The sequence below is a fragment of the Netta rufina genome, assembly GCF_964035555.1.
Source record: "Netta rufina genome assembly, chromosome: 2".
In the NCBI taxonomy this organism is placed as follows: domain Eukaryota; kingdom Metazoa; phylum Chordata; class Aves; order Anseriformes; family Anatidae; genus Netta; species Netta rufina.
Genome location: NC_140124.1, coordinates 101942864 through 101957638, shown reverse-complemented (window position 1 = coordinate 101957638; position 14775 = coordinate 101942864).

The following is a 14775-nucleotide window of genomic DNA, read 5'->3' as shown; positions in this document are numbered from 1 at the left end:
GAGGTACGCAAAGCTTGTAGCAACATTATTGAGGAGAAGGGGGGTTACTGACTGTTCTGCATGCCTAATTTTAAGAACTGTATTTTTTACATCTGTAATTCTTCTTCCTTGTTTCATCTGGAGTATTTTGTATTGCTCTGTATGGCACTAATTTTAGTTATTTAGCTTTTATTTAGTAATTTAGCTTTTGGTAGACAGTGTATATACTATGGAACTGAGGTTATAGTTGCTTTTGTTTCTCTACCTCTGAAGCTTTCTCTGAAAGCACAAGAGCCTGGGTTGTCATTATGATTAACTAGAAACCATACCACCAAAATGTGGAAGGGAGGTCACGTCATATGCACACATATGAACACCTCAGAGTCAGATATTTTATAATTTTAAAGTGCTTAATGTTTCAACTATAAAGACCTTGATTTTTACAAATATTTTTTGTAGGTATAAATACAGCTGTGCATGCTACTATGTCTGTAATTTCCCTAGCCAGCAAAAAAAGTAAAATAGAAAAGACCAAAATTGTATCTTGAAAATTGAAATTCTATCATGGAGGTCCCTACAAGTATCACCACAGAAAATATGTTTTCTGGATTCCTGAAACTAATGGATTAGCCAATATCGAACAACTTTATACCGTATACAAGGAATAAATGAAGTGATAAAACTAATGACATCAAACACATTCCTGAGGTACATGTTTTAATAAGTTTCCTGTAATACAAAAAAAAGAACCAGGCTCAGGAACTATGGATTTCCCTTTCAGAAAAGCAGAAAGTGACTTCCAAGAAATTTCTTCTGTCCTTTTTTCCCACCTCAGTAATTCTAAACACCTCACTTCAGGCTTTTAATTCCAGGAGTGTTTATTTTTTTTTACCATTCTGGAATTGTATTTCAATTCTTGGCCTATGTTCTTGCCAGACAGGCTTTTCTCATATTTTTCAAGTCTTTGATTCTCTCTTTGAAGTCCATACTGTATCTACTTTTCCCCCTTACCACTTCCGCCCACTAAAATTTGCCAGTGTTTCCCAGTGGTTCTGGGAAACCAACCTGAGGGTCCTCATCTAATTTGTCTTCCACATCACCTTATCTTATGGTATTAAAAAAGAGCCATTCCTTCAGCAGCTCTCTCATGCCATAATATAAGCTCCCTGTTCGTAATCCCTATGTTTCAAATAGCCCCAGAAACCCTGAACTGAACAGATCAATCTCTCTTTTTTATCATGTGTAATATACGTAATTCTTAAGGGTTACAATTGCTGAAATGTAAAACATCAATTCTCAACACATCTGATGAGCAGGAATTTTTCAAAGGAATTTAAATTACCTAATTTTTGTCAGAATTCCCCAAGGTTAGAAGTATGTATATGTATGTCACAAAGGGATTCTTCCCTGATTCTGAATTTTGGGTAAAAGATTTAATACACATTAATTATCTGCATATTGGGGATTTCATACTCCATTCATACTCCAGCTAGAAGACCCTTGGGTAAATATGTACTCTTACAAAATAGGCCAATGTCAGACACCACAGGGAAAAATGGGGGCCTTGGCAATGTGAACTGGGGAAAATTCCTTCCTCATCCCACACCTGGCTCAGACTCTTGACCTTAAATACACAATCAAGATACAATGACCCATCCCTGGATTTGTTCAAGGCCAGTTTGTATGGGGCTTTGAGCAACCTGGTCTAGTGGAAGGTGTCCCTACCTATTGCAGGGGGGTGGAATTATATGATCTTTAAGGTCCTTTCCAACCCAAACTATTCTGTAATTCTATGATTCTATGAAAACTACCAATTTTTTAACATGACTGGCCACACCAATGTTCCTTCCCCAACATTTTGTTTCTAACCCTTATCAAAATCCTACAGCTCGGAGACTGGAAACATTTTACAAAACTAAATGCTAAGTGCTATTGTGATAGAAACTATTTCAGAATATAACCAACAATAACTCTAGATCATGTGATTAGGAGCATTTGGTGCATGCCGCAAAAAAAATGATCAAGACCTATTTCAGTCCTACTTCTTCCTCTAGCAAAGTGTTTAATCCCAGATTGTAACAGTTTGTACTGACTGTTTTTATCCAGCACTTTTTTCTTTTCTCAAAAGCTATTTTTCTCTGTCTTTTTTAGTACTATTTATTTTAGTATTTAGTTATATTTACTATGTAATTCAATGTCTTGTGTACACCCTGTCCTTTAGGTACAGATCGAGGAGAAATGGCTAAAAGTCATTTTGATTTCTGGAGCATGAGAAAAAATCTCAAACTTTATGATAATGACTTAGTTGTTTCCTGCCAGAATGAACTGAATCACAGGAGAAGAAAGATTGCTGTGATGCAGGCTGATCTGATCCACATTCATTAAGACTCCATTTTTATACTCTGTAAAGGTGGGCTGACAAAAATCTCATGAAGTTCAACAAGTGCTGAGTCCTGCATCTGTGGAGAAACAACCCCAGGCACCAGTACCTGACAGGGTCCACCCAGGTGAAAAGCACCTTTGCAGAAAAGGACCTAGGAGTCCTGGTAGACACCAAGTTGAACATGAGTCAGCAATGTGTCTTTGCTGTTAAGAAGGTTATTGGTATTCTTGGCTGCATTAGGCAAAATATTGCTACCAGGTCAAGAGAAGTCCTCTTTTCTTCTACTGAGCATTGGTGAGGCCGCACCTGGAGTTCAGTGTCCAGTTCTGGGCCCCCTAGAAGACCTAGAGGCCTGGACATGCTGGAAAGAGGCCAACAGAGGGCCACCAAGATGATGAGGAGTATGGAGTACCTCTTGTATAAGGAAATGCTAAGATAGCTGAGAGTGAAGAAGAAGAGACCAGGAGGGATCTTATCAACATCTATAAATACCTGAAGGGAGGGTGCAGAGGACCAATATGCACTACTTTCAGTGGTGCCAAGTCCTGGGAAATGAATGTAGAATCATGGAATCATTAAGGTTGGAAAAGACTTCCAAGATCGTCTGGTCCAACCATCCCCCTACCACTAGTATTAGCCACTAAATCATGTCCCTAGGCACCACATCCAACCTTTCCTTAAACACCCCCAGGAATGGTGACTGCACCACCTACCTCCCTGGGCAATCCATTCCAATGCCTGACTACTATTTCTGAGAAGAATGTCTCCTAATTTCCAAGCTAAACCCCCCCCTGGCACAACATCAGTCCATTCCCTCTAGTCCTATCACTGCTTATCTGTGAGAAGAGGATGACCCCCAGCTCCCCACACTTTCTTTTCAGGTAGTTGTAGAGAGCAATAAGGTCTCCCCTGAGCCTCCTCTTCTCCAGACTAAACAACCCCAGTTCCCTCAGCTGCTCCTCACAGGACTTGTGTTCCAGGCCCTTCACTAGCTTCATAGCCCTTCTTTGGACATGTTCCAGGGCCTCAGTGTCCTTCTTGCAGTGAGGGGCCCAAAGCTGAACACAGTACTCAAGGTGCAGCCTCACCAGAGCAGACTACAAGGCGACGATCAGCTCCCTGGTGCTGCTGGCTACGCTATTCTTGATACAATCTAGAATGCCGCTGACCTTCTTGGCCACTTGGGCACACTGCTGGCTCATGTCCAGGCAAGCATCAATAAGCACCCCAAGATCCTTTTCCTCTGCACAGCTTTCCAGCCACTCTGCCCCAAGCCTGTAGCACTGCATGGGGTTGTTGTGACCAAAATCAGGACCTGGCACTTAGCCATGTTGAACCTCTGCCCATTGACCTGTCCAGTCCAGGTCCCTCTGTAGGGCCTTCCTACCCTCCAGCAGATTGACACTTCCCCCCTACTTGGTGTCATCTGCAAACTTACTTTCAATTCTCTCATCCAAATCATCTATAAAGATACTAAAGAGGATGGGCCTCAACACTGACCCTTGAGGCACACCACTAGTGACTGGTTGACATCTGGATTTTTATTCCATTCACTACTACTCTCTGGGGTCAGCCGTCCAGCCAGTTTTTAACCCAGCAAAGAGTGTACCTTTCCAAGCCATGGGCTGCCAGCTTCTCCAGCAGACTACCCTGGGAGACATGTCAAAGACCTTGCTGTAGACTACATCAACAGCCTTTTCCTCATCCACCAGGTGGGTCACCCAGTCATGGAAGATGAAGTTGGTCAGGCATAACTTGCCTTTCATGAACCCATGCTGACTGGGCCTGATCACCTGGTTTTCACAGAATCACAGAATCACAGAATTTCTAGGTTGGAAGAGACCTCAAGATCATCGAGTCCAACCTCTGACCTAACGCTAGCAGTCCCCACTAAACAATATCCCGAAGCTCTACATCTAAATGTCTTTTGAAGACTTCCAGGGATGGTGACTCCACCACTTCCCTGGGCAGCCTGTTCCAATGCCTCACAACCCTTTCAGTAAAGAAGTTCTTCCTAACATCTAACCTAAAACTCCCCTGGTGCAACTTAAGCCCATTCCCCCTCGTCCTGTCACCAGGCACGTGGGACAATAGACCAACCCCCACCTCGCTACAGCCTCCCTTGAGGTACCTATAGAGAGCAATAAGGTCGCCCCTGAGCCTCCTCTTCTCCAGGCTGAACAAGCCCAGCTCCCTCAGCCGCTCCTCGTAGGACTTGTTCTCCAGGCCCCTCACCAGCTTCGTCGCCCTTCTCTGCATCCGCTCAAGCACCTTGATGTCCTTCTTGTAGTGAGGGGCCCAAAACTGAACACAGTACTCGAGGTGCGGCCTCACCAGAGCTGAGTACAGGGGGACGATCACCTCCCTAGCCCTGCTGGTCACACTGTTCCTGATACAAGCCAGGATGCCGTTGGCCTTCTTGGCCACCTGAGCACACTGCTGGCTCATATTCATCCGACTATCCACCATCACTCCCAGGTCCTTCTCTGCCTGGCAGCTCTCCAACCATTCCTCTCCCAGCCTGTAGCTCTGCTTGGGGTTATTGCGCCCCAGGTGCAGGACCCGGCACTTGGCCTTGTTAAACTTCATGCAGTTGACCTCAGCCCATCGGTGCAGCCTATCCAGATCCTCCTGCAGAGCTTTCCTACCCTCAAGCAGATCGACACATGCGCATAGCTTGGTGTCATCTGCAAACTTACTGGGGGTGCACTCAATGCCCTCGTCCAGATCATCGATGAAGATATTAAAGAGGACCGGCCCCAGCACCGAGCCCTGGGGGACGCCACTAGTGACTGGCCTCCAACTGGACTTGGCTCCATTCACCACGACTCTTTGGGCCCGGCTATCCAGCCAGTTTCTAACCCAACGAATCGTGCGCCAGTCCAAGCCTAGGGAAGCCAGTTTCTTGAGGAGAATGCTGTGGGAGACTGTGTCAAAAGCCTTGCTGAAGTCAAGGTAGACCGCATCCACAGCCTTTCCCTCATCCACCCAGCGTGTCACTTTGTCATAGAAGGAGATCAGGTTCGTCAGGCATGACCTGCCTTTCATAAACCCATGCTGACTGGGCCTGATCGCCTGCTTGTCATGCAAGTGCAAGTTTTCCCACATACATTGTGTGATTGCATTCAAGATGTCCTGTTACATCATCTTTCCTGGTACCAAGGTCAGGCTGATCAACCTGTAGTTTCCCTGCTCCTCGTTACGACCCTTCTTATAGATGGGAATCACATTAGCAAAACCTCAGTCATCTGGGATCTCTCCAGATGGCCGTTACTGCTGATAGATGACGGAAGGCAGCCCTCGGGTAGATCTCATCTGGCCCCATGGACTTCTGACAGTCCAGGTGGAGCAGCAGGTCTCTAACTGTTTCCACCTCAACTGTGGAGGGTTTCTTCTGCTCCCCGTCCCCATCTTTCAGTTCAGGAGGGTGAGTACTCTGAGGATACGTGGTCTGGCTAGTAAAGACAGATGTAAAGAAGGCATTAAGAACCTCGGCCTTTTCCTTATGCTTTGTAGTCATGTTCCCCCCTGCACCCAGTAAAGAATGGAGATTCTCCTTGGCCCTCCTCTTGCTGTTAATATATTTACAAAAACATTTTTTATTATCCTTGATCATAGTGGCCAGGTTGAACTCGTGCTGGGCTTTGGCCTTCCTGATTCTTTCTCTCTGCATATACTGGCAACTTCCTTGTACTCTCCTTGAGTTACCCGCCCCTTCTTCCACCAAACATAAACTCTTTCTCCTGGACACTCAGCAGAATTCCCTTTTCAGCCATGCTGGTCTTCTTCCCCAGTGGCTTGTCTTATGGCACACAGCGACAGCCTGCTCCTGCGCCTTTAGGACTTCCTTCTTGAGGAGCATCTGGCCCTCCTGGACCCCTCTGCCCTTCAGGGCTGACTCCCAAGGAACCCTCCCTACCAGTTCCCCGAACAATTCAAGTTCTGCCCTCTGGAAGTCCAAGGCAGTAGTTTTACTTATCCTGACTTCACCAAGAATAGAGAACTAACACAGTCCTGGGCAACCTGTTGAAGGTGGCCCTGCTCGAGCAGGAGGGTTAGACCACATGACCTCCAGAGGTCCCTTCCAACCTTAACTATTCTGTGAGTCTGTGATATTCTCAGGATATTGATTAATTGTTATGTATTTCTTATATTTGTATATAATGTTAATACAGACTACACTGGAAGTCTAAGTATTTTATTCTTTAAACAAGTTTAGAGAGCTCAAAAGTCGATTCTGCATTTTGAATCAATTGCCTTTAAATTTACAAATGATTAATCTCTTTATATATTAATCACTATATTTTATGCTTATTTTGCATACATTTAAGCTAAAAGAAAACATGAAAATATTCTAAGTAATAATAGTTAATATTAGCACATATGAATTAAAATTGCATTTATATGCATATAAATTAATATTATATTAGATACTTTTATATTACATGACATACATATGTGTGCATGCATATATATATACACACATACAGGGAACTACACTGACTATGAAATTCAAAGCTGCTCATACCGGAAAATCTCCATTGTTCAGCTCCAGAGACAGGTTATATGTAGAATTATAATTGTCCTGTTTAGTCACTGTAGTGGCCTTCAGGTGTTTGTAATTAAATTTAATTTAATGTGGATACAAGGATCTGGCTCCCCAAGAAGCACCTCAAACCAGTTATAACTCTGTCCCTCAATGCATGAAAAGGACACAAATATTTCTGAACAATGTACAAGGACATTAAGAACAACTTTTTCATTGTGATTTAGTTCAAATATAAACCAGGGTTTCATGAAATTTGCTACCTGCCCAATTTAGTGCATCATGCCCACTGTTTGTCCTTTACTTAAGGTAAATAAAAGTAAAGTTTCTCAATTAATTACAAGTTTTCATGATTTTTCTGTCAGATAAATTGATTCTGGTTTACACTCAATTTGATTTTCTGCTAGGCAGCAAATGACTTGGTTAGCCAAGAGAAAGGTGGTTTGAACAGGGCTTTAATTAATTCCATTGAAAAATACCTCAAATGCAATGCACCCTGAAGAAATACTCCTCCAACTACATTCAATAAAGGTTGTTTATCAAAGTAATTATTTCCTTTAGGGAATTTCTTGGAATTTTCTCTTTAGATATATGAAGGCTCAAATAAAGCAAGCTTTTACTTCTGTGACCTTGTAGAAACACCTTAGCTTGAACAATTTATGTCAGCAGGGGGAAAAAAAGTGTTGTATTAAAAAAAAATGGTTTATTGCCTGTGTTATTAAATCTTGCAATAAATTAGCCCATGCTTGATGCTCTACTGAAAATTCCCTGTCTTTCATCCACAATGCATCTTTGCAGGAATGGAAATAAATTAAAATGATACAGGATAAAATACAATATATAATGTATAGGATGTAATACTTTATATCATATTTTGTTTGCATCTTTATATGCAATGAGAACTATGTGCTTTGAAGACAACAGTTGTGTACCTAAAACCTGTTGTATCTATAGTTATGTATTATTTTTAAAAACTGTGGAAGATTCTGTTACTGTAAAGTAATTTTGACTGGCCACACTGAGAGTGGCAGTGATGCTGATTCACTTTTGTTCGTTTTCTTGACTTAGTGCATTAAATCAGAGTCCACTCAACTTCCATAAATAATAGTATCTAGCTGGGTGCATTGCTGTGGTTATGAGTTGCTGATTTCCTTTAATAATTCACCTAAGCCAGTCTAAAATGAAAAGGAAAGAACTTCCTCCTATGTTAAGAAACAAAAAACAACAAGAAGTAGTTAGTCTGAACACCTAGTTAGTCATGAACACCTTCATGTTTATACATCTCTAGAAAGATACTGAATATGACAGAAACACGTACAAAGACAGTTATATATAAATATATACTTATATATATATATATATATATATACAGAGAGAGAGAGAGATACTTATACATGCGGGCAAGCAGACATATATATTCTACTTTGTTAATAAAGGTGGTAGGGTTGAGAAATCAGAACCCTTTTATTCACTTGCATTTAACCAGGAAAATTGCCTTCTATCTTATTCAGAATACTTCTAAGAAAACTGATCTCCAAGTTATTTCATGCAATATGCTATGTGTTAAAACTGAGACTAAACTTAAGCCTGTATATTTACATATTGCCTTTGTAGCAACAGAGAAAATTCAGCTTTATGTCAATGTTGTTTGAATGCAAACATTTCAATAAGGCTGGAGGCAATTTTATTTTTTTTTCTCACCTTCATTCATTCACTGAGTTTCAGATAGAACTGTACACAGATAAAAAAAAAAAATAATTTAATTTTAATTTTTAATTTTAATTTAATTTAATTTAATTTTTAATTTTAATTATTTAATAGCTATGAATACTTTTATTTTTCTGCTTTTTTTTTTCAGACTCAACTTTTCACATCTTACTGTGGAAATCAAATCCTTATATGTACTTATATTTACTAACATTTACTTCTGGGGTTCTATTTCTACTTCTCATACATACATACAGGGAAAAGCACAAGAACTTGCTTAGTTTCTTCTCCAAAAGTCCAGCAGTCCACAGCTTGCAGTGATATTTTTAATGCTATCTTATAATTGGAGAAAGAGCATTTTTATTTTATTTTATTTTATTTTATTTTATTTTATTTTATTTTATTTTATTTTATTTTATTTTATTTTATTTTATTTTATTTTATTTTATTTTATTTTATTTTATTTTTCCCCCCTCAGGCAAACAGTAATCCCTGCATGTTACCCTGAGGTTATATTTAACTTAAAATGAAGAATGCTGACTGTACTCTTTTTGCTCCTGGAGTTTTCCAGCAGGACAATATAATAGCTTCTGGCTTCCATGATAGTTCACAGACATTGAAACTTGTGAGTCTATATCAGAAGTGACTCCTTCTTTATCTACGAGTGATTTTTGTTGCACTGTACACATTAGTAGGTATCATAATCTCTAGCAGTTTTCAAAATATATGGGAAAATATAGAATCATAGAATCATTCTTGTTGGAAAGACAGAACGTCTAAGAACATCTAGTCCAACCTTTAACCTAGTAATGACATGTTCAACACTAAACCATGCTAAGTTTCTACTTGCATGTTTCTTGAAGACCTCTCGGAGTGATGACTCAACCACTTCCCTGGATGGCTTATTCCAATGCCACACAACCTTTCAGTAAAGAAATTTCTCCTAATATTCAATATAAACCTCCCTTGGTGCAACATGAGGCTATTTCCCCTTCTCTTATCACTTGGTGCCTGGGAGAAGAGACCAATACCCAACTTGCTATAGCCTCCTTTAAGTTAGGTCATGATAAGGTCTCCTCAAGCCTCCTTTTCTCTAGGTTAAACAACCGGCTCCCTCAGCTGTTCCTAATGAGTTGTACTCTAGACCCTTCACCAGCTTCGTTGCCCTTCTTTGTAGGACAAAGCACCATCCAGCACCTCGACATCCTTCTTGTAGTGAGGGGCCTAAATCCCCATATGATGCTATATGATGGTTATGATTTTTTTTTTTTTTGGGGGGAGGAGCAAATAATTGCTTTACTGTTGATATATGCTATTTTATTTTCATAATTGCATCGTGAGTAAATAACTCATTGAACATCAAATCACGAGCAGAAATGTCATCTTTGATGCGAAGTGGTGTTAATTGTAACTTCTTATTTTAACTAATGGTTTCTTTTTGACTATAGTTAAACACTTTTATTTCTAATAAATAAATTCGAAAGTTCTTCAGGAAAGTTCTCAAAACAGTGTAGTTATATAGTCTAGTGTATAAACAAAGTTATATATTACTGATATTATTAAAACACATGTGCTTAATAACATAGGTAGCCCTAAATAATCTTTGCTTTATGTAATAATCTTTATCAGAAACTTTTTTTTTTTACTAATTTACTTATCATGTCTTTCATTTATTGTGATATCCCTTCAATTTAGAGTAGCCATCAACAATAAATGAGTGTTTTATGAACTATTCTGCTAATTATTTCTGTTTTCTAGGATGTATTTTTATCTGTTCGGATTTTTCAAACATTTCTTAATCTGTCCTAACTTGTTATGTATATACATTTATGCTTCATGGCCTAATTAATGTCCCAGGATTTGTCATCCATTTACATGCATCAATTTTGAGCTTTTTCTTATTTACTAATTAAAATATTAGCTGCTCAGTATTTATTTTCTTGTTACACACACCCTTTTTAATCTCTCCATGAATTGAAGTGGAAAAGTTGTAGTGGTTGGTTGACCTTGGCTGGCTGCCAGACACCTCCTCAGCTCTTCTCTCACTCCCCTCCTCAACATGATGGGGAAGAAATAAGACAGAAAAGCTTGTGTGTTGAGATAAAGTCAGTGAAGAAAAGCAAAAGCTGCGCACAGAAGCAAAGCAAAAAACAATTTCTATCCACAATTACATGTTCAGTCATTTCCTGGGAAACAGGGCCTCAGTACATGTAGCAGATGCTTGGGAAGAGAAACTGCAAATGTCCCCTCCTTTCATACTCTTCAGCTTTTATTGCTGGTAAGGAGTATCCCATTGGTTTGTATAGGCTGTTTTGGCTATGCTCTCTCCCAGACTCTTGCTCACCCCCAGGCTACTGGCCTTGCAGTAAGGTGTGTGTGGTGGTTGGAGAGAAAACTTTGAAGCAGTGCAAGATGTGGTCAGCAATACGGTGTGTTGTCCACGCTGTTTTAGCTACAAAAGCAAAGCATAGCATAATAACGGGATGCTATGAGGAAAAGTTTACTGCACCCCAGACAGACCCAGTATGGTTGTCCTTTTTCTCAGGGTCCAGGATACAAAAAGTTGTACAGGGAGGATGTCTTATTAATATATACCTGGTTTATCTGATTAACCCACTTATACTGCTGTATTGATACAAACTTCAGTGAAAATGCAGAGAAATTCTCTCGGTTGCATACAGTTTGTAGTTTATTGCCTCATTTCATCTTTTGACTTCTCAGCTGACAGGATTTTTAAGCTCAAAAGCTAGATAATTTGCACAAATAAAAAATATTCTCTGTACCTACATAACTCTAGCTCTCCACAGTTAGTATTCCTTCCTTTTTTATTTTTTTCCCCCAAGTATTTCTATTTTCCCTTTTTCATTTGTTCCCAGACGTTGTTTCTTATAAACAATCTTTAAATGAGTCAGTGATTTTTTACTGACTTCTTCCTTTACATATTAGTCTCTCAGATGACTGAGATGTCTCTCATTAAATATATCAGCCATATTTTGTTTCTTATGTTATTCGACTCCTTGCTATCTCACATCAAAACAATTACAAGGTCTTGAACTTCAATTACAGCTAATTATATATTCATTGCAAGTGAAATGTGTTTGTTATGCATCTCCAATCCTACTTGGAGAAATCCATCGGAACTCAATTTCTGATATTTATGTCTTTAAGATATACCTTTAATTATCTTCAAGACTGCATTCTTGAAATATGCTTATCTACTGTGACACATTCTGTGTATTTATGGAATGAACTGAAATTAAATAAACATAATGGTAGTTATAGGAAAAAAATATCCTCAAGTTATGACCCAAAGTTCTGAATGTGTGAGACTTGCCTCCTGTCATACTGTTTTTGAACACCCAGTGGCCTCACCAACTTCTCTGTCATCCTGGTGCATTCTAGTGTCTTTGATGTTCAATTCTTGTTCATTACTTCCATTCAACTTGGGGGGAGAAAGTAAAAAAAAAAAAAAGAAAGAAAGAAAGAAAGAAAAAAAAGGCCTATCTTAATGTAGGGCCTATCTAACAAGCAGAGGTTAAATAAAGGAAGATAAATTCTTATTATATACTTTTATTTTCCCACTGAATGCAGACAGCAAGGGCTGATCTAGGAAATCCTCTTTGGAAACAAAAATGGGAAATCAGAAAGTTTTCCAGAATCAAGGACACTAATCTCAACATTTATTATAGAAAGACTCAAATGAAATGCCTACCTATGACAGTTGTGTTGTGTCACTTTACTTGTTGCATTTATGCTGTTTTTTATACTGTAAACTATATTACTCCTTCCTAATAAAAAATTAAGGTGTTGTAAAGAGAATAGATAAAAAAACATGTTAGATTTGTAGCTCAGTCTTTCTGCATAAATGGACTTGCCTCCATTTAATTTACAATTCTTCATGTCCAGTCTGAGGAATGGAAAGCAAAATGACACCACTGAGCGTAATAGCTGTGATTTTCCGAATTGTTCTAGAACAAGCTCTTAAATATGACACATGATATATAAATATGACACATTGTTGGCAGATCTTTTCTGTATTATAGTTGCTTGCAAAAGCATAAGCTGTATGTCCAAAGGAAAAAAAAAATATATTTATTTATTCATTTTTCTGTAGGAGCTAGAATTAATAAAGATAGATCTTTAACAAATCATGCAGTCTCTCTCTCATACAGGTAGACTCTCCAATACCTAATATTGTGCCAACATGCACATATAGTCCATGAATCCAAGAATCACAGAATCACAGAATGTAGGGGTTGGAAGGGACCTCAGGAGATCATCGGGTCCAACCCTGACAAAGCTCCTTAGAGCAGGCTGCTCAGGTAGGTGTCCAGACGGGCCTTGAATATCTCCAGAGAACAAGACTCTACAACCTCCCTGGGCAGCCTGTTCCATCAACCTCAGTGAGAAGAAGTTCTTTCGCATGTTGGTGCGGAACTTCCTGTGCTCCATTTTGTGGCCATTGCTCCTTGTCCTGTCCCCACAGACCAATGAAAAGAAGCCATAAGAAATGAGCTGAATTTATGTATCTGGCCATTTGCTTTTCACAATGTCTATGAAAAAATACATAACTGTTCAGACCTTTTATCCCTTGCCAAGTTTTTATAAAATTGGAAAATAGATTGAAAAGTTATGAGCAAGGCCATCCAGAATAATCATATATTTCTTATTTCCCTGGGAATCCAGGTAACGTATTGCCAATACTCACAGCAGACTTGGCATGATTCAACTTCAGTAGAGTTTAAGATTTAAATCTATACATATACCTCTTCTATTTTCCTGGAAAGGGGATGGCTCATCCTCTGCCTTTTTGTCCTAATCTCCCAAAAAAGCAATGGTCTCTGTATTTCTATTTCTGTAGCTTCAGCCATCATTGTCCAATAGACACTCCCCCAGAAGTGGGAACTGCATGGTAGCAGGTAACAGTAGAAAAGTGGAGAGGAAATGATGGGAGTCAGGGCTAGGCTGGATGGGACCAGAAATGCTCTTTGAATGGTTGGGGGAATGGAGGAGAGGGAGTGTGTTAACAAAAAGAGAAGGAGTGAAGAGGAAGAGGCTGATCTGAACTGATCTTCATTGGGTAGGAGGTGGTGGTTCCTGTTTTGGGAAGACTTCTTTTTTTCTTTTTTCTTTTTCCCAGAAGAGCGTTTCCCGTCCATAAGGAAAATGTGGCACAACCCAAGTAAGACAGCATCTTGCATGCTACATCTGATTGTGAAGCCACATAGAAGCAGAATTGACAAGGTTCTTAAATGGAGAGCAAAAACAAAGAAACAAACAAAAAATGCAGATAATAAAGGGGAAGGAACAAGAAAAGGTACCGGGGTGTTAGTTGGTTCTGCTATATAAGGCATATCATGAAGATGACTTCTAAATGTTTCTAAACTTAGAAAACTGCTGTATTGCTTAAATTGAGAACATCTAGTTACTTAAGGAGTAAATCATTCATTCATTTGCTTGCCTTGCTCTTTGCTGAGAAAATAACTGAGACCAATAGAACAAGGCTTAAATTGTTGATGCCTTTTTATTATTACTATTTTTGTCAATCATAGTAACAAAATATATGTTTATATTTACTTGGATTTATAAATAATCAGATTTAATTTTTTAAAATGTCTTAAACTGGAGTTCAGTGAGAGATATTGGAAAAAAAATATTACATATTACTTAAATTGGAGTTGTTGGATTGGAGTTATTTTAGTCCAAGAAGTTTATCTGAGTTTGGATGAGGACAATAATTGATCCCTCTTCACTGGTATCATGCACCATCAGTCTGAGAGAATAAGAGATCACTTTCTCAGCCGTACCTCTCAAATAGCTTTTGTTTGTTAACATTTGAATTTAGTAAGAACATTGGACCAAATTCATTCATGGTCAGTAGAACCACTGAAACTGATGAAATTACATAAGTGATAAATTCTGCTTTGAGAATATGTCTAGTCTGTGATGAGATACATTTTAGGTTTAATATAAATGCTGCAGTCCTAGAACTTGCACTAGCACTGGCAGATTTGGTATATACTCAAAACTGGTTTATGAGTGATGGGAAGGACTTTAACTTAATATAAAAATACTCTAAAACAGGAATTTACCATAGCACTGACAAACTGGATATACTCTCAAGTCCTGATTTGTCCATGGCATACTGAAGTGTGCTAAA